Source organism: Vicugna pacos, unplaced genomic scaffold (assembly GCF_048564905.1).
Source record: "Vicugna pacos unplaced genomic scaffold, VicPac4 scaffold_19, whole genome shotgun sequence".
Classification (NCBI taxonomy): domain Eukaryota; kingdom Metazoa; phylum Chordata; class Mammalia; order Artiodactyla; family Camelidae; genus Vicugna; species Vicugna pacos.
The window spans coordinates 70,280,282-70,299,667 of NW_027328740.1; the positions used below are offsets into that span (position 1 = coordinate 70,280,282).

Here is a 19,386-nt window from a genome sequence, read left to right on the forward strand (position 1 = left end):
TGTCTTCATTCTGTGTCCAAAGATGTCTCAGCATGATGCTTCTAGGCACGCAGTATCCCAGATCATCCATCCAAACCAAGACAGGTCTCTTTTGGCAGCTTCCTCTCTTGATAGAAGAAGCTTATGTTTCACATGGGCACCAGCATGTATCTCCTCACATAATAGTGGCTCTTCCTGGGTTATTTGCCAATTCTCCAATCATGTGCAAGGCCAATACAATGAGGGGTATTATTTGTCTTAAACCAACTGAGATCTACTTCTGGTGCTTCAGAAAGAGTGGGTCAATCGAGGTTAAATCACAGGACTAAAAACAAAAGGGAGGTTATTTATCTTAAAGCAAGTTCTGGGTCCTCTTCTAAGACTGGGGACAGATCCAGGACAGCAGTTCTGTCCACTACTGAGTACTTTCAAATTTTCTTTAATGAGCAAATGTTAAATTTATGATCAGAAAAGATGATAAATAAGAAGAAACTTGAGGAAGGAGAACGGAAAGCTTTCCTGTTTCTTAAGAAATAGTGAACCCATTAAGTGCTTGGAAGAAAAATGGAAATGTGTCAAGTTTGTAAAAGTTCTGAAATGAATTAGAATTGATTTTACAGACCATGTAGGAGACAGTGCTATACAGTTAGTGTGTCTTTGGGCTCTTTGAGTATTTCAGTACTTTCACTTAATAGTTGCTTCATTTGGGGCAAATTGCAACATCTCCATGTGGCTCTATTTCCACATCTGTAAAAGAGATATAATATTACCTTCCCCACAGGGTGATTGTGAGGATTTTGAAAAATAGATGTGTGCTGAAGCAATAGTAAGTATTTACGCATTCTTAACTATTATGTTTACTTAATACATAATTAAAAATTACTATGCAGACTTTTAAAAAATGCATACTATTTAAATGGCCTATATGAGCTGTACAAGAGAGGAAGGCTTAATATACCTTCTATAATACATTTTTCTCAGCCTTAACTAATTTTCACATTTAATCACAAACACACCAAAAAGTTATTCCTTTCACAAGCATGAAGACTTAACTGTGAAGAAAAGGATGATGAAAGAGAGTAGAGGAGAAAATAAAATGCTTTCTCTACAAACTGATGGCTTAAAAACTAAGAAAAAACACCTTTTTAAGACTTTGGTCACCATATTCATAGCTTATACTTAGGTAGAGTTTTTCACATGCCTGCGGTTAATGTTCCAATTGTTTTCACAATTAGTAAATAATTGACTCATCACAATAGTCCTATAAATTGCTATTATTATCTCCCCATTATATGGGTGAGGAGATTGAAGCCCCTAGAGGTTAAGAAATTTGCACAAGGCCCCACAGCTAGCATCAGAGCTGGGATCCAGATGCAGGAGTGTGGCTCCAGGAGGGGCTTGTAAACACTCCCTCTGCTCTCCCATGCAGGTGCAAGCCAGCCGCCTGCTATTACTGTAAATAACATGATGTGGTTCACTTAGTCCTGAAATTCACATTCTTTGTAGCTTTCTCTCTGGGGCACCCATCAGGAGCAGCCAGGGACACTGAGTACATGCTTCTGGACTATGACCAAGAAGGTAGATGGAAGGAAAACTGTTTAAAAATGGGATCTTTAATGTTCATTCTTCAGTGGCCAGAAAAAAAACCTGCCTAGTGAGGAACTGAAACCCTATTAGCCACGTGCAAATTTTGCTTCAGACACCCCCGCTGCCCTTGGGTCCACACAGTCAAAACTACTGTGGATTAGGGACATGAATCTTGTGCAAATGCAGGGAGTAGGAATACCTGCCATTTCAAGATCTCAAGGAGTATGAAAAGCATGTGAAGCTTTCATCAGCAGAGACCTGCTGTCACTCCCACTATTTCCCTCAGGGCATGTCCACAGCTTCACTGGTCCTATTCAGAATGAAGACGACAGCTAGCACCTGCTGACCCCTGAATCAGTGATAGGTTCTCCCTTGAAAGGAAGCATATCCCCTTCATGGGTTACAACTAGTTCATAACCTAAGTAATTCTACAGATGTAGAAGGGCTACTTTCATTTGTTCTGCTATCACAGACTTCCCTCCAAAAGATCATGCCACCAGTTACCCCATTTTCACCCATTAAAATATACTTAACAGGCTTCCTTCTTTAGTGCAGTTTTAGGTTTACAGAAAAATTCACAGAAAGTGGAGTTCCCATATATTCCCTATGCCCTGCACACAGCTGCTCCTGCTGCCAGCGTGTTACATTAGTGGATGCACTCATTCTTTTTGACATCTTTCATTCCTCCTCCCCTAAAATTTAACATGACTGATATTCACGTCTCTTATGGCATTTACGTGCGATTTATATCACTTCTCACGTTTATGTGAAGTTTACAACACATGCATGTTTTCTGTTTAAGCTGGGTTGGGGGCAAGTTTTCTGTGTAAAAATACGATCATTAGTGAGTCTCATGCTGCTGGGTTCTTGGGTTGTCAGGTCCTGTTAACCATTGTTTCAGTTATTGGGATCATTGTCTACGGACTTTCAGTGTTCATTGTATTTCCTGCAAAACTTCCCAAGAACCTGAATGGAACAGACCCAATCCAAAAGTACCTGACTGTGCAGGTGGGCCACGCCCATCACTGCTTCCCATATCAGTTTTATCATCATGGTGACCCTGAACGCCATATATGAGAAAGTGGCAATCATGATGACTGACTCTGGTAAGCTCCTCCTGCAGCTGAGATAATTTCTACACCAGTTTTAGAACCAGGTCAAAACAGAGACTATCTTTTAGGCACTTCAATTGCAGTACATCACAGTCTTTAGTTAACTTCAACTGCAAACCTATTTTCTCTAGCCTATATGAGAAGTGAATTAGCTCCATTTTTGCATTAGTAAAAGGGACAAAGGAAGCTTTAGAATGTCCAAGCTCTGTGTAAATATGTCAGTGCTTAATAATAATTTCAATTACATTAGATAATGTACCCTGTTGTTGAAAGTAAATAGTCTCTGTATTGCAAATAAGTGGAAGAGGGTCGTGGTTCCAGTGGCAGATTTGCTTGCGCGTTACGGAGAGGACAAGTAATCACACTGTTATGTGTCTTCCCCCCATGCTGTTCCTGTTAGTGTAACTCCATTCTCATCAGCTGCAGCTTCTATAATAAATGTTTCTTCTCTCTGGCTTGTATCCCACCCAGCGGCTTAGCGGCCTAAGTTAAGTGCTTCCAACACATTGCATGTGGCTGGGTGGTCCTCCCAGTGGTCTGCTCAGTGGTCATCTTCTGAAAATACTAAGACCAATTCAAATTCTGAACTAGGAGGATGACCCGTTTTATGTTCCCCAAATGCTTCTAGCAAGTTGCCCCGTGTTTTGTTTGTCTTCTTCAATAGTCCTACCTTACTGCCTTTCAGGGAGACAAGAGAATATTATCTAGCAGGATGTTTAGAAGTAGCTTTCTTTCAAATTACACCTAACAGAGGACAGTTCTTGCCCATTGGATACTGTTGTGCTTATAAATTTTAAGGAACAGGTGACTTTTTTTTTTTTGCCTTGTGGGATATCACTTTCTTAGTGGGAGAAACTCTTACAACAGTGTGTACAGTTGGAATTAACATAGTGGATATGTTAAGAAATTCAAAACAGCTGGTATGAAAACAGTGTGAATTGTGTGTGTGTATGTGTGTATATATGTATATATATATATATACACACACACACACATATTAAATGTGTTAACTCATGTGTCCGTGGCTTTGAATAGGGTCTCAAAGCCGTTCACAGTTTTACAGACTTACCTTTTCTTTATTCTAGCTGCAGAGCTCCCAAGGACCAGACTGACTATGAGAACAACCCAGCCATGAAGGTGTTCTTGTTCCATTTTGTCAACTACTACTCCACGTGTTTCTACATCACATTCTTTAAGGGCAGATTTGTGACTTATCCATGAGATCTGGTGTATTGGCTGTAAAAATACAGAAATGAAGAGGTGTGAATACAGCTATGTGTTCTGACAATCTAACCTGTTTCAGGTTTTCTCTTAGTTGCCCAATGAAGAGTGTCTTTACTCTCTGCTCCTTAGATTTTTTTAGGCATAAAATAATGACTTTATTTCATGTTAGAACTATCTAAAATTTAAATGAGATTTTCTTTCTAATATTCCAGTGTGACCCATGTGATGTCTCCTTGAACTGATGACACAGCTGACAATAATCATGGGAGGACAGCCCATCTGTAATAACATACAAGAGGTGTTAATTCCGTGAGTACTCAGTCATGTGATCTTGGGTGGGTGAGAATGGCCCACCCACCCACATCATTTTCCTGCATGCCCATCTCTAGAACAGTGGAGACTCTCTGCTTATTAAATCTCTCCAGATAAGATGATCCAGCCAAAAGTATAAACGTACCTGATGTTTAATAATTATGTTTAAATACCTTCCTTTTTATGTTTAACATAAATCCCCAAGTGCTATAGTCTCTGCTTATTAGCCCACCACTGGGGACTGACTGATCAGAGCCCATTGAGAGATGGCCCTTTTTGGGGCCATGAACTTAGTTTTCCCACAATTTCCTGCAAATTTCTCCTCCTTTTATATATGCATTTAAAAATCCATAACAGGAATTTGTTGAGTGCCTAGTATGTGCTAGTCACTGTATTAAATGTTGTACATATATGTATGTGTGTGTGTGTGTGTGTGTGTACAAGTTAATCACCCAAACAATCCTTATTCTTATCTTCCTTTTGCAAATGAAGATCCTGTGGCTTAAAGAGGGTAACTGATATGCCCAAGCTCTCATTGCCAATAAGAGACCACTGTGGGACTCAGATGTAAGACACTATCTCTCTGAATCCATGTTCTTCTAAGAAGAGACTCTCTTAGGGTCCTAAGGCACAGGGTTACATAAAGTTTTAAGAGACACTTGTCTAAAATAATAACAACAGAGGTTTTGACTTACTGTTCTCTTCCTAAAATGAGAAAAGCAGATGTTAGCAAAGGTCACACTGTCCTTTTGATTTTCACATAAGCCCAATCCCACATCAAAGTGGACAGTCCAGTGTTATCTGCAATTTCTGAACATTTCAAGGAGCTTACTCTATTCACTTTCTGTTGCTGTTGTAACAAGTATCCCCAAACGTCATGGTAGTAGGAAGAGAAAAGAAAAAGTCTCTACTAAACAACGCAAATTTAAACTTGTAGTTTTCTTGAATGCAGAAGCCTGCTGAAGTAAAAGTGTTGGCACGGCTCTTTCTGAAGGCCTCAGGGGAACCTGTATCTGACTTTTCTGGATTCCAGAGACCACCTGCGTCTCTTGGCCTGTGACCTCTTTTCTCATTCTCAAGGTCAGCATGGTTGTGTGCCTCTGACTCTGAACCTGTGGTCAGATCTCCTCTCCTCTCTCCCCTCTTCTGCCTCTTTCTTCCTCCTTTAACGACCCTGGTGATTACACTGGGCCCAAATCTATAATCCAGCTGGTCTCTCTTAGAGTCGACTGGTTAGCAACCTTAACCACATCTGCAACCATAGGCCCCCTTTGCCAGGGAATCTGACCTCTTCCTATGTTCTGGGGATAAGGACATAGACATATTGGGGGGGAATATTTTTCTGCCTACCACACTAACCATTTTAAGATAATTTCTGGCTTTGAGTTTCTGTTTTCATGAAACTGTTGAACTCTCTTCTGTCTTGCCTTCCACACCAGCATTCTGCTCCTGGCCAACCTAACTGCAGAGCTCGCCCCTCTCTGTGGTGTCCCCCAAAACCACTTACACAAGCAGGTCTTACTGTTGTTTGGAGAATGGGGGAGAAATTCAAACAACTTGAATTTTGAAATAAAAAACCTCCATCATTTTAAAATCTTCCATGCCACTATAAAAATATTTATTTTTTTAACTTTGCTTTTTAATTTTTAAACTATTTTAAACTTTGTAACTTTTTTAAACTTTATTTTTTCTTATCATCCTTCATTGTAGGCTCCAGAAACCTGCTCTTCTGCCCACCGCATCCAAGTTCCCTTTCATTGTTTCTCCTCCCTTCACTAACCTTCCTTCTCTCTAGCTTATTACCAAGTTTCTGTCCATTCTCTTTATAGGGCAGTTAAATTATTTTTTCTTTCTTTCTTTCTTTCTTTCTGTTTTTGCAGAGTGAACACCTTTGCGTGTCAGTGTGTCCTTCCACATTTCTTCATAATGGCTTCATCTTTCAGCTTCAGTATGGATTACTGGGGTCTGTCTCGAAACAAAGGCATTTCCCTTGTCCCCCAGCTCACCACGCCCCTCAAAAAAAGATTCTGATCTTCGCTGTGAAATGAATCTTCTTTTTCCCTACTGTGCAGTAGACAATCCGTACCCTGAGCTCACAGTCAGATATTTCCAGAGAAGTAAAAGTAGGTCATGTGCAAATAATACTACTTTTCTCTGTGAAAAGAAATACAGCAGATAGAGGAAATACTTAACTCAGATTACTCAAAAGCATTTCCTGAAGGAAATAAGTAAATTATTTAACAATAAATTTTGTTGAATCTGGTTATCTGTGAGCTATTTTTACCAATCAAGGAGGATATATTTCCTAAACTGGTACTGAGCAATTCATGTGAAATGAGACTTGCTCACATGAACTAGTTTAAAGTAAAGGATGCATTATAGTATATGTGGTCTGTTTATACCTTCGCTTAAATAAGCACATTGTTCTAGGTTCCAGTGAGCTGAACTTTGCCTCCATGTATTTCTACTATGGGCTAAAATATTTAGGGAATTTATTTTGAATTTTGTTTCCCTTTTTTGAAAACCAGGAATTCTGAATTGTAGCCAAGTTCAAGGGTGGCTTGTTTTTTCCTCACTGCCACTTCTCTTTGTATAAGTGCAGTTTCCTTCTTAATTTTTCATATAAAATCCTACCATACCAAAGATCTATCAATTACTCTTGCTGCACCAAAACTATACCCATTCTCAAAAATACATAGGAAGGGAAAAGAAAACTTATCAAAATTAGCTACTATTTTCATGCTATTTGAATATGTCTAAAGGAACATAATGAAATGAATTTCACCATATCTCACCTGCCTCCACCCCCCCAATCCCATGTGGGGTTCTTGAGTAGGATTCTGGGAGCAAATGAAGGAAAGTGATGCCGTGATCCAGGCTCCCTCTGGGGTCTCCCCAGCACTTGGATTGGCACTGGTATAAAGTAGGTCTCAGTCCGAGCCAGCTGAGTGAGTGAGTGACTCACAGGCATCGAATGTGTAAAATCAGTGAATTAACAGCATTCTTTGTAGGACTCAGAGAATAAGCTGAGTGCCCTGTGGCCTTCCCAGCCTCACATACTATTTTGATGTTGGGGTCATTTCTGGGAATGTTATTCTGTACTGGACAAAAGGCTAGTACAATTCCAGGGTTAAGCAACTTTCCTAGGGAAATTTTATGATAAAATATTAAGAAAAATAGTTAAATGCCCCAAATGACATAGCATTGTCCTTTGGTGTTTACATAATGTATGGCTGTAATTTTCTTACTTTATATGTTTTCTACATTTTCCACTATGTGTATGCACTACTATATAATAAGAAAAACAAATGTTTAAAAGAGAAAATCTCTCTTCTCCAGATATGATTTGGTTAGAGGATGAGTCAGATACATATAATAAGAGAATCTTATTTACATGTGTCCATAATTCACTCTTTAAATTCAGGAACAGGAAACTCAGGAATGAAATAGATTAAGAGAATCAAAGATACTTGTATTCAAGATTAGCAAGTAGGAGTGTCCTCAACAGAAATGGTGATAATCAATAATGCAGGGATTAAATGTGATAATGAAGGTGCAAAGACAACATGAAGTAGAAAATGCCACGTGGCAAGCACAGAGTAAAGGGCAATTTACTATGATTATGCCAATATGTGTGGTCAATTCCCAAGCAAATGATTGTGTAACCCCTGCTAGAGGGAGAAAGCTTCCAGCCTTGGCAGGAGAGGGGGGAGGATCCAGTGTCTGTATTTTCTAAAATGTCTACAGTTGCTTCTCATGTGCAAATTGATATCCCTGCACGAGAACCATAACCCAACAGAAAACCCAAAAGACCGAGGACAATGATGGGTGGACGACAGCCCAAGCTTTTCTGCCACAGATGAGTGGTTCCACTCAGGAAGACTGAGCAAGAGGCTCAGAGTCTTAGCTAAGGACAAGCAAGTCGGGACTTCTAATACGACCTAATGCCATCGACAGGGGAGGGCATTTCAGCACAAGAAGGGAGCGCCAGGTGATTTAACATGGAAGTTTCACCCTGGATCCATACAGTGATGGATTTGGGTCCCGGAGGGTAAAAGCCCTGCTTCCCTGTGGCATGGACCGGATTCCACAAATGCTGAGACAGGAAGTATGAGGCAGAGAAAAATTCCCCCAGGAGAATCCCGAGTCTGGGTGCCAGGGAGGGTGATGGACGAGCGTAGTCCCAGCGCCACCCGCACCGCAGGGCTCCGAGTGGCTGTGGAGCTGCGCGCCCCCGGCCGGACCTCAGACCTGCCTGCAGCGCTCTGGGCTGTGGCCTGGGGAGCGGCTTCAGCAGGAGGCTGGCCCCGTCATTCTCGTAGGTGCTGCAGTGACCCCCACCCCTGTGGCCACGGTGATCCCAAGCCAAGGGTCTAAGTGACTTCAACCCTATTTACAGGTGGCCACAGCCGGATAGCCAGTGCTGCTCAAAAGGAAGATCCCACATGGGGTTTTGCTGTGTCAGGGGGGTTGCTAATACCTGGCCTGCTTTGAATCGTTTCATCGTGACAGCAGTCTGGGCAGTGGAAGTTTCATCTCTCAATTTTATTTCAACTTTTTTTGTTGAAAGTATAGTTGGTTTACAATATTGTGTTAATTCTTGGTGTACAGCATAGTGGCTTATATATATATATATATTCCTTGTCATATACTTTTCCACTAAAGGCTATTAAAAGTTATTGAGTGTAGTTCCCTGTGCTATACAGAAGGATCTTGTTCTTTGAAACAAAAATTACTAAACAAAGTAACAAAGTAAGCAGACTAAACCTAGCCATGTATATGACACAGCTGAGTTTATCTAAGGATTTAAATGTGGTTTTGATCTCCAGGATCTCTTTATCCAAGTATCATATGTACAGTGCCTGTGGAACACTTCTCAGAAAAATGTTCTAAAATCATAATATATAGAGAATAAAGAAGAAAGATAATTATACTGAAAAGCAGATATCAAAATATAGAAATGGGCATTTGTGATACAGTAATATCTGAAATATTGGAAGAACGTGTTGAATAAGAGGATCCTGTGGTGAGTCTACTAACCGCAACATTCTGCCATAGCAGTGAGTGTAAATCATCTTCTGAGATCTGCAACAATTGCATTTTGAATGTAAATAAAGTTAAATAACAAATAAGCCATGAAGTGTGGATTCAGATTCAGGGGTATCTCGAGTCCATATCCCCAGCATTTCCCAGGGCTCCCTGCTCTTCCCCTAATGTCATTGAAAGAATTGGGGAACGTTTGTGAAGCGAAGGGCATGTTCCATTGCAAAGAAATCTCGTAGCAAACCTGGGAGCATGGCCAGTGGAAGGTTAATGCTGAAATTAGAGGCCGTGGGAAACCAAGCAGAGGCAGCTCTTTACAAGTCACATCATATGCTCTGTGTGTGTCTACGTGTGTATGCATACAGACGTGTGGGCATGTATGATGTATACACCTGCCTTTCGTGTGAAGCCGCCTCACTGTCCAAATTTGAAATACATCCAAACGTGCAGTGCAGTCAGCCGAAACTCAGCCAGATGCTAAGTTGACTGTTGTTGCTCTGTCTCTTCTGCTGAACTCCACGAGTAAACCACGCGCCAGCTGTTGCTTTCAGGGACAACAGCTCTGTAGGCTACAGGTCCATGCCTTGTTTCACTGCCAACTCTGATTTCCTTTCAGGATAAATTGCCATTTGAAAAGGGGGAAGCATTCAGTTGGCCCACAAGCCTCTGAGTGAGGAAAAAACATAACTTTAGAGACAGCTCTGTGGGACAGCATCCAGAAGGGGACAGAGCATTGGGCTGGGAGTCGAGGCTGTGTTTCTTTCAAGCTCTGCACTGAATTTGAGGTGGCATGTCACTTCTTTGTCCCTTGATTTGTTCAGCTTGTATTAGGGTCTTGGACCTGTTCTATCCAACATTAGAGTATCACATTTTTGCTCGGTGACCCTCCATGGCTCCGCAATTCCTTCAAAGGGAAAAATGCCCACATCCTCACGGCAGCCTCTAAGGCTCCACCCCCAAAACCACCACTTATTTCCTATTCACTGTGGCCCACACCAGTCTCCATGCTGTCTGTCCAGCGTGAGGGACCTCCAGGCCTGTGATCACTGTTTCCTCTGCCCCTCCTCTGCCCACCCCTTTGCTTCAGTCTTTGCCTTATTCAAAGGTCACTGCCCCATCCCCACTCCTCCCTAGCACACATTCTTTGCTCTCCTTTATTTTCCTCCACAGCACTTATCACCAGCTCACAGAACCTGTATTTCTTTCTTTTACTTATTTTCTCTGACGACTTTCAGACTGGAAAGGCCATGGTGGATAATAGGAGAGAAGTGGGGGTAAAAAAGACAAATGAGGGAAGGCATCTTCTAAAAGCTAAAATGAACACCTGAAAAGGAGGTAGGAGATAAAGTAGTAGTAGTCGTTACAATTTTGGTAAACCCAAGGCACGTAGTCAGGACTAGTTTTCACAATATTTGAGGGTAGGGAGGCAGCAATAAAAAGAAATTTATCCTGAAAACAAGAAATTAAATTCTTGGGAAGATGATGTGTTCAGCTTGAGATATCAGTAATACCTTTATGACCTTGGTCTGATAATATCCTGCCTTATAATTTGATCTGTTTGACAGCTGGATCATGAATCTAATGATGCCACAGTTTTGGGAGCAGAACAGACCAACCCACGATGGGAACGGGAAAACCATCTGTATCCCATGGGCAAACTGGGGTTATTTTATGAATACCCTGAAATGAGTAAGTCATCAATGGAGATTTCTGTGCTGTCGGTTATACTAGAGTATGCTTTGGGTCTCAGAAGCATTGGTTACCGAGCCAAACAATGTCCTAGCATACTGAAACGGAGCCCGCTTTTCTCGATTAGATGCAATTATGCAGTCAGGCTTTCAAATAGGGTGCCTGTGTGTATCTTTGTCAATATTTATGTTGCACAAAGCTGAAGATTTACTGCCAAGGAATGAAATGGAATACTCATTCAGATACGTCTCCTCCATTGATTCTCAGATCCTTCTGGTCATGTCGTCTAAGGATGAACTCAGAACCGTTACTAGATGTGACTCAGCTCAGGCTGTAGCCCGTGTGGCACAGCTGTTGGCTGATATCCTTCTAAATAGAGTCATGTGAGCCAGCCAGCCTGTGCAGAAAGCCCGCAAGCACATCCTGCCTCATTGCAGCAAGGTTCACAGGGTCACCCCTTCCACATCTCACACCTGCCTTTGATATTGTTCCTATTTCTTCTGGCTGATGGTTTCTGCCTGATTCCTTGAGTGACATCATGTCACATCACTGGCTTGAATTCAGGATGAATTTGCTGATCTGGAGTATCGGTAGAACACAGATCCCCTCCTTCTCCAATGACTTTGTCCATTTCTGTACATTTGCTTGGGCTCTGTTCCTCTTTGGTTGAACTTGGTTTTGAGCTCTCAGTTGCCTTTAAATTGTTGAATCTCAAAATAGATTTCCATAGGAAACGTTATCTTTTCTATTATGCATGGCGCACTTTTATCTACTAGAAGGCTGATGATGTGCACGTTTTGTATCTGAGCCCTTTCAGCTCACCACTGCCTTGAAGTAGTTTTTTTTTAAGCTTAGGAGACAGGAAAGGATTTTTGTCAGTAGGCTTTGCATTTATGCATGCAGGTTCTTGTTGGCAAAGGCACCCCTTTGTGCTTCCTGTTTATAAGTCTACAGATGGAGTTTTCTTTTTCCTAAATTACATTCTATATATAAAATAATTGCTTTTAACAATATACATTATACATAGAAATGCATCTGGTTCCCTCGGTGAATGAAAGGTCATCTTGTGGCATCTTCAGTCAGCTATGCTTTGTGGCCTGGTGTCTGATTTGAGTTTCATCTTTGCTTTTGTTGTGTTTAGTGACCAGGTTCCATTAAGGGTGCAGCTGCTGTCCCTGGTGTAGTAATTATGTTCGTTTATTCTTCTTATTTTCAAAAGGACTTTAAACCAATGACCTGTTATTCCAAAATGAGTCATAATTGTAAATATGTCTTATTGGGGCTATTATCAGTATTAATAATAACAACAACATTCTGGGGGCAGCATATCATTAGGTATTTTAACACACACAAAAAAAGCCTTGGAAAAAAGTTATTCTAATTAAGTCAAATAAATGTCATGAAAGGAAAAGTTGTACGCTTTTGGGAGAAATTGATAAGGCTTTTAGAAATTTATAGTCTCATTAAAATATCAATTAAATAATTCAGCCTAACTCTACCCTACATAACAGGATGGAGTAACAGCTATTCTAGAGAGATTGTTCAGATTTATTCGTTTTCCTATTATCTAAATAATCCCTGATGAATTAGAAAATTCAATCCATTTCTGAGAGTAGGCAGTCTGTTATTCTGTATTCAACGCTGGAGTGAAACTTATTTTGTGTTCTTTTCATTCATGGGAGATAGAATTTCCAAGTGCTTTTTGAATTATTTTTGTTCCTCTACAATAAATTGCCTTTGGTGGTGATCTCCTGACCTCAATTTCCTCCTCCCAGTTTTCCCCATGATCATTAATGACACCCCACCTGCCTTTTTAGTTATGCCTCTTAGCTGCTGAAGGGGAACAGCTACTGACAGATGACCCTGGAGCCCTCCATCTGTGCTTCGTTAGGCCTTGCACCCAGCCACCAACCTTAGTCTCCTTCGCCTGAATTATATTTCTCTGCTTTTCTGCCTGGAAGGACACTTGCCAAGCCTTGGCAGGGACCCCTCCACTATTTAGAGATTATCTGCTCTCCTGTCTAGGCATGAATTGCACTTGATTCTTGTCTTGATGGTGTGTGATCGTGTCCATGTCCATTGTACTCCCCGACTGGACTGATCCTGTCGGAGGCAGTAGTCAGGCTTTTCATCTTCCCGTCCATGTCTGGAGCACCACAGCCTGGACCCTGGTTCTCCTACTTGTTTAAGTGACTTGAGCTTGGAGTTTCAACACACTCAAATAAAACTGTTAGATGAGGTGGCGGTAACATTGCCCCCAATGCCCCCACAAAGTTCTATATGACATATGGTTTTTTCTGAGTGAAATTTCTCTTTTATTTGTTTTCATGAATTCCCCACTGTCCTTTGAGATTATTAGAGTAACCCTGAGTTGTTAACCACAATATCTCTCCCCCCACCAGCGAATGATCCTGCTGCCTGAGAACTCAGACATGGGACATAAGAGAAATTATCTATCAGTCTTAAAATCTGGAAGCCATAAGATACCGTTTTGTACTTAGAGCACCCACAGCACAAACACCAGTCTCTCAAGAATTTGACGCTGCCTTCCCAGAGGGCGGGTGCCATAAGTGGAATGCTGTGAGGGATGAAGTGAGAGCTCTTCATCTCTGGTACTGCCTTTTCCACCCTTGCTTTGTTAACTTGATTTCCCCTTCATATATTATGTTCTCCATTTAATTTACTGCATTTAATATCAGTTGTTCTTCAACATCTCCTTGCACCCGCCCCCTCCATTCCCTCTCTCTCCAGTGCTCTCCCACCCACGCCTATCCTGCGCTCTCCAGGACCAGGCCTGTCTCCCCCACGCCCTCACCACTGTTCTGTCTGCCCACCACCTGCACTCACATTTCCTTAACTTCGCAGAATGAACTTCCCAAAATGGCAGCTGAGTAACTGGGGGCGATTTTAGAACTCTCATCTCTTTACTGATTCATTCATTTATCCAACCAACAAGCATTGAGCACTGCTATGCCAAACACTGTATCACCTGCTGGGGAGACCAAAACAGGTAAGACTTGGTGTCTGCATTCCCCAGGCTAGGCGAGGCATGGCGAGTAGTTGATGGATTGCTAAGCAGGTGAACACAAATTGGACTTCCTAGAGCTGGAAATATTTGAACTGAATCTTGAAAGGTGAAAGGACGTTAGCTCTCTATTTTGTGGTAGAGGGAGTGGACACTTCATGCAGAGAGGTGGAGACATATATGTGTACACAGCATGAAGCGGCTTGGCCAGACTGAAGAACAACAAGTAGGGCTAGAACAAAGGATCCATAGGTGGGAATGTCAGGTGCACAAGGCCTCTGTCACGATGGGCCTTGTGTGCTTAGACTTCAATGTATCCTTAAGGAAGCAGGGATATATTGGATTATTTGTAAGTAAGAGAATTGCATAATGTTTATGTTGCAGAATATCTGGTTATTCTGGCAGCAGAATGGAAGATACTATTTTAGGGGGAGAGGCCCATATTTTGGGGGGAAAGGATATTTCGGGGACCAACGCAGGTAACCCAGACAACAAATGGCACACGCCTGCTGAGAGGCCGTGGGCAGAAAGAGAGAGACATGGGCGGCAGAAGTGGTGACTGCTGCAGTGGGGATTGGAGGGCCGGGGCGGCGGGCCGCAGAGCTGCTGAGGTGACTTTCCAGTGACCCATCCGGAGAGCAGATCTGGAGGGGGAGTGTAAGGAGAGGAGCTGGTTTCGAGGAGATGGTTCTGTGTGTGTCATTTTGAGTGCGAAGTGTCTATGGGACATATAAGGAGTGATGTCCGTTGTTAAGCTGGATTCACCAGTCAGGAGCTCAGAGGAGCTGTGGGTGAGGCCGTGGGGGCGATTCAGTCCTGCCAGGTGGAGGACTGAAGACGAGGCCCTGGGGAAAAGGGCCATGTACATGGCAAATGGGAGAAGAGAGGTCCACCAAGAGAAAGAAGAATAGCAGTGCAGTTGAGAGAAAACGATTTGAGGCAACACAGAGAAGGCTGTAACCTGGCTTAAGAGGAATTTGAACACTGACTAAAGGGAGCGAAGTGAGAAAGGGGGGGTGTGTGGGGCATAAAAGCAAGGGCTAAAGCCCACCTTTAATTGTCTAAACTGAGGAAAAGGCGGAGTTGGACTACACTAATGTAGCCTTTAAAAAACAGATCTGTGTGTATCTGTGTGTGTGCATATGTGCACACACACTTTTCTGCCTGGGCTTTTAAAATTTATTTAAGTAAAACAAAAATTAAGGGGGGAAAATGTTCCACTGAAAGGAAAATATTTGTCCACGGCAAAAGCTACCTGGTAATCAAATAAACAGGAGCTGAGAATGCCCACTGGTTTGAAACACGCAGCCACCGGCAGTGCAACTCCTGTATCAGTGCCGTGGTGGGGCTGTGGGGGATGCAGGGCTCTGAGCCCTGGAGGAGTCATCAGCGCAGGCACTTCTCCAAGAAACTGGACTTTAAAGGGAAGAAGAAAGTATAGAAAGTATCAGAGAGCAATACAGGTCCGTGAGAGAGGGTTGGGAGAGGGTCAGCTTTGTTTTACAGGGGGCGTTTCTGGCCTTGCTGAGTTGCTAGGCCTTTGCTCTTGTTGGTCTTTGTTCCAAAAGCTTTTTAGAAAGTTCTTCTCGCTTGAATATCTGAACAGATTAAATCATGTTGGGTTATTTCTAGTGTTTTATTTTTAATTAAAAATTTTCTGGAATTTATTTTAATGTCAAAATTGAGGACAGTGTACCAGGCCTTCTAATGATTTAGCTAATTACACCAGTACCTGAATCCACTGATTTTAAGTGTCAGTTTTATAATATTTCTAAAATCTCTTAAATATCCACGTCTATTCTTGAAATGTGTTCTATTTCATTCATTCTCTCAGTGCACTATTTCTATACTGTTTCCATGACCATAGATTATTATCTCCTACAGTTGGTCCTATTTTATCCTTTTCCAGAATGTCCCTAATATTACAAATTCAAACATCCCTCCTCATTATTTTATTTGTATATTTGTGTATATTTCTGGAAGAAATTTAGGATCACCTTTCAGAATTTTTTCTTAAATCCATTCAGGATTATTAACTAAATTTGCATTCAGATACTAAATTTATTTTGGAGAAAAAATGTTCAAGTCCCCCAAATTTGAGTCTGCCAACTGAAGAGGATGGTGCATTCTACTGTTCATTCAATTATCATTTTTTTCTCTTTTTAAGTCATTTATCAGAATCATTTTAACATTTTTCATTAATTTATTTCTGAATAGTCTGTGCCTTTGTTGTCATTATAAATGATATCTTTTCTGGGTTTGAAGAGGGATGATTGCTAATGAAGTCTTAATTTCTAGTTTCTCTTGAATAAGAAAGGGATCTGACAGTGTGGGGCCCTCTTTCCAATATGGTGACTGTGAGCAGTGCATTTCATTAAGATGTGCACTTGCCAATTTGCCAGTGGCTGCACCCACTCCACATATTTCTGCTACTTACCTGCCCCCTGTAGGCAGATGTGTTCATGTAGGGTTAGGTGGGTTATGGAAACATATACTGATATCACTGCTGCCACGCTGCTGACCCTGTGGCATCACTAACTCTGGTTCTTTCTCTGTGACCTCCCTGAATATGACAGCTCCTTTTAGGCTGTGGACATGAGGCTTCTTTCCAGCACTGTCAGTTTTTCTGCAACACACCCCTGCCTCTCAGGTCAGAAGCAAATGTCAGCTCCTCCTACTCATCCACCCAATCCACTGTCTTGCCATTCCTGGCCAGAGTGGTCCCTATCCCTTGACTGAGCAGTAACACTGAAGGGACTACAAACTTGCCTCTCATCCACTGTCTTAGTTACATACCTGTGCTAGTTTACTTAAAAGTCTGCCAGTTAGGGTCTAAAAGTCTTTTAGATCTCTGGCCTTATCATTTCTAACTGCTCCCCCACCCCATGGAACAGCTTACCGCAGATCTCTGCTGCCCCATCTGTAGCAATGTCCTGTAAATTACAGACAGAGAGAAAAGAACTTCTAAGCCACCACCATAACTTTGACTTCCTGTGACCACACAGACCATAGAAATATCAAGATAAAAATTCCTGAAGAAGGATATTTTGCTTAGGAAGACACTTTAATTGCATACCTTTCTGTGACTTGTAATAACTTCATAGACTCTCTGAATGTGCTGCACTCACCTTCCCAGACTCAAGGGAGCTTGCTCACTTGCCTATTTTCAGTGCATTTCCTCCAACATTCTCTATGCAGAGCTTTCCCAAAAGTACATTCCTTATTCCTTTTTAAATTCTTATATACAACCACAGTATTCTTTTTCTTAATCCTCAATGACAAATCATCTTCCAAGATTGTATTATCAACACTGAGAGTGAATAATATGCTTCAAGATTCCCAAGTTTATTACCAGCAAATAACTATGATTGGTTGAAGATTTTTAAGTATGTTATTCCTACTAAGGTTATATACGTGAAAGAAACAGTTTGTAATGAGTCTTCTTCCGAGAGATTTTATATTTGCCTTTTGTTTGGATTCTTTCACTGTTGAATAATATTATTACCATGAATGTCTTTTATCTTTGGGATTTAGTTCACCATTTGCCCCTCTCTCTTTACAGGAGTAGAGGAATTGTTGTTGTCCTTCCATCCATCCACCACTCCATGTTGTGTGTCCATTCCTTTAACAGGTATTCAGTTTGGGTTCACCACCTTATCTGTGGCCTCTTTCCAGTGGCCCCTCCGTTGGCTCTGGAGAACAATATATTGCAAATCAGAGTGGGTATGTGGAAACTTGACTATCCAGTATAGACGCATGGTGCCAGAAAAAGCCCAGGACATTGCAGCGTGGCAGCCCACCATGCAAGGAACAGCAATTCTGGCTGTGGTGGACCAATGTGAGTAAAAAGGCTTCATGGGCTGAAGACTTTGAAAAGTCCAAACATGCATTGGCATTGCTTCCTAAGGAATCCAATGTTGGGTATTGTTTAATATGAGAGGGAGATGCTAACACTATCATTGCTATAAACAACATATTTGTTGTAACTGTAATTGTTATTATTTTAATATATTTTCTTTATAATTTTTATTTGTGACTTACAAGAGCTCTTACAGAGGCAGTTGTTAAGAAGCGTGGCCATTATACTGTTGCTGAAGTGTTAATTCAGTAGAAGCATGGTAATAGTATTAATAAGTACTCACTTCATTTGATCCTCACATGGCTCTAAAGGTTACCCAGCAGTGCTTGTATAATGGAGATAGAAATCCATCCATTTAAGTGTTTGCAGAAACTAAAATAAGAGCAGTCATTCCACCGTATTTTACCATATATTCCAGACTATCATTTTAAAGTAGGAACTACCTGATGAGGCCATAAAAACCCTTTGTGAATCCCCAATCATTCATTACATTCCTGGACCCTGGGGCAGAGGTTCTTCTAGAAGGTGGTCCCATCTCTCCTCCCCACCCCACTCTTGGGCTTTGCTACCCACTGTTGGTCATTAGCTAAGCATCCTCATGTCCTGCATGTGTCTGAGCTGTGAGGGAACAGACCTCAGCTCTTTACAAACTGTAGTGACTTTGACCAGTCTGAACAGTCTTTCTCCTTCCCTGCCCACTCCCACACAGGGCAACAGGGGGCTCACAACCACAGCGATTCCCATGCCAGCCCATTAGGGAGCCTTCTTCCCTAGAAATGTTCTTACAACCAGGGCTGTTTCCTCCCTTACTTCACTGACAGTTTCACTCCCAGCTTACAGTCCCCAACAAAATTCTATCCCAGTTTGAATTCCTTAATCAAGTCATATTTATGCTAAGTCCATGGCACTTTCCCATGAACACTCATAGAAACAGAACAGGGCCTGGCAGTGGCTGTGGGCCAGGTTCCTGAGTGAGGGGACTTGCTGGGCCCTTCAGGTTCTGTAGTCTGGCCCAAGCTTAGCTCCCGGCATGGCATCTTCCCATCTGCATGATTTCGGGCAAGGTTTCAACACTTTAGAGCTTCATTTTATCTCTGCTTCATATTTTAAGACAGTTATGTACCAAAAAGTGTGCTTAGGGAATTCAGTGAGTCAATGAATGGATGTCACATAAGATGGTCCTCAGGGAAGGTTAGTTATTTTCATTATGCACCATCGATAAAATTGGCTGCACAGACTTGGCCAGGTATCACAGCTACAGGCACAAGAATTTGACAGTGTGTCACTGTGGATCATAGTCACTATTTTACACAGTAAAACAGCTACCTGAGACCACCCAGCTGTCAGCCCACCCGACTCCCCACCCCACGATCCCTGAATTTATCTGATTTGCTTGCTACCCCTACTTTTTGGAGAAAGTTGGCAAATCACACACAGTCAATGACTGCTAGGTTATGTCCATTCCCATTCACTCAATTTGCCCCATTTTCAGTATCCACTGTGCTGCAAAACATAGACTAATATTCAGAATATGACAGCAAGGCCTTTCCCATTCC

The 19,386-nt window shown here is 41.8% G+C and overlaps 1 long non-coding RNA gene across 1 annotated transcript; it reads left to right on the forward strand.

Moving 5' to 3' along the window:
* The first annotated feature begins 3,747 nt into the window (after window positions 1-3,747).
* On the forward strand, window positions 3,748-17,830 carry LOC140693021 (uncharacterized). The gene is made up of 4 exons (XR_012068670.1): window positions 3,748-3,938; window positions 4,115-4,211; window positions 10,823-10,946; window positions 17,603-17,830. It is a non-coding gene; the product is annotated as an uncharacterized lncRNA (long non-coding RNA).
* Window positions 17,831-19,386: the final 1,556 nt, after the last annotated feature.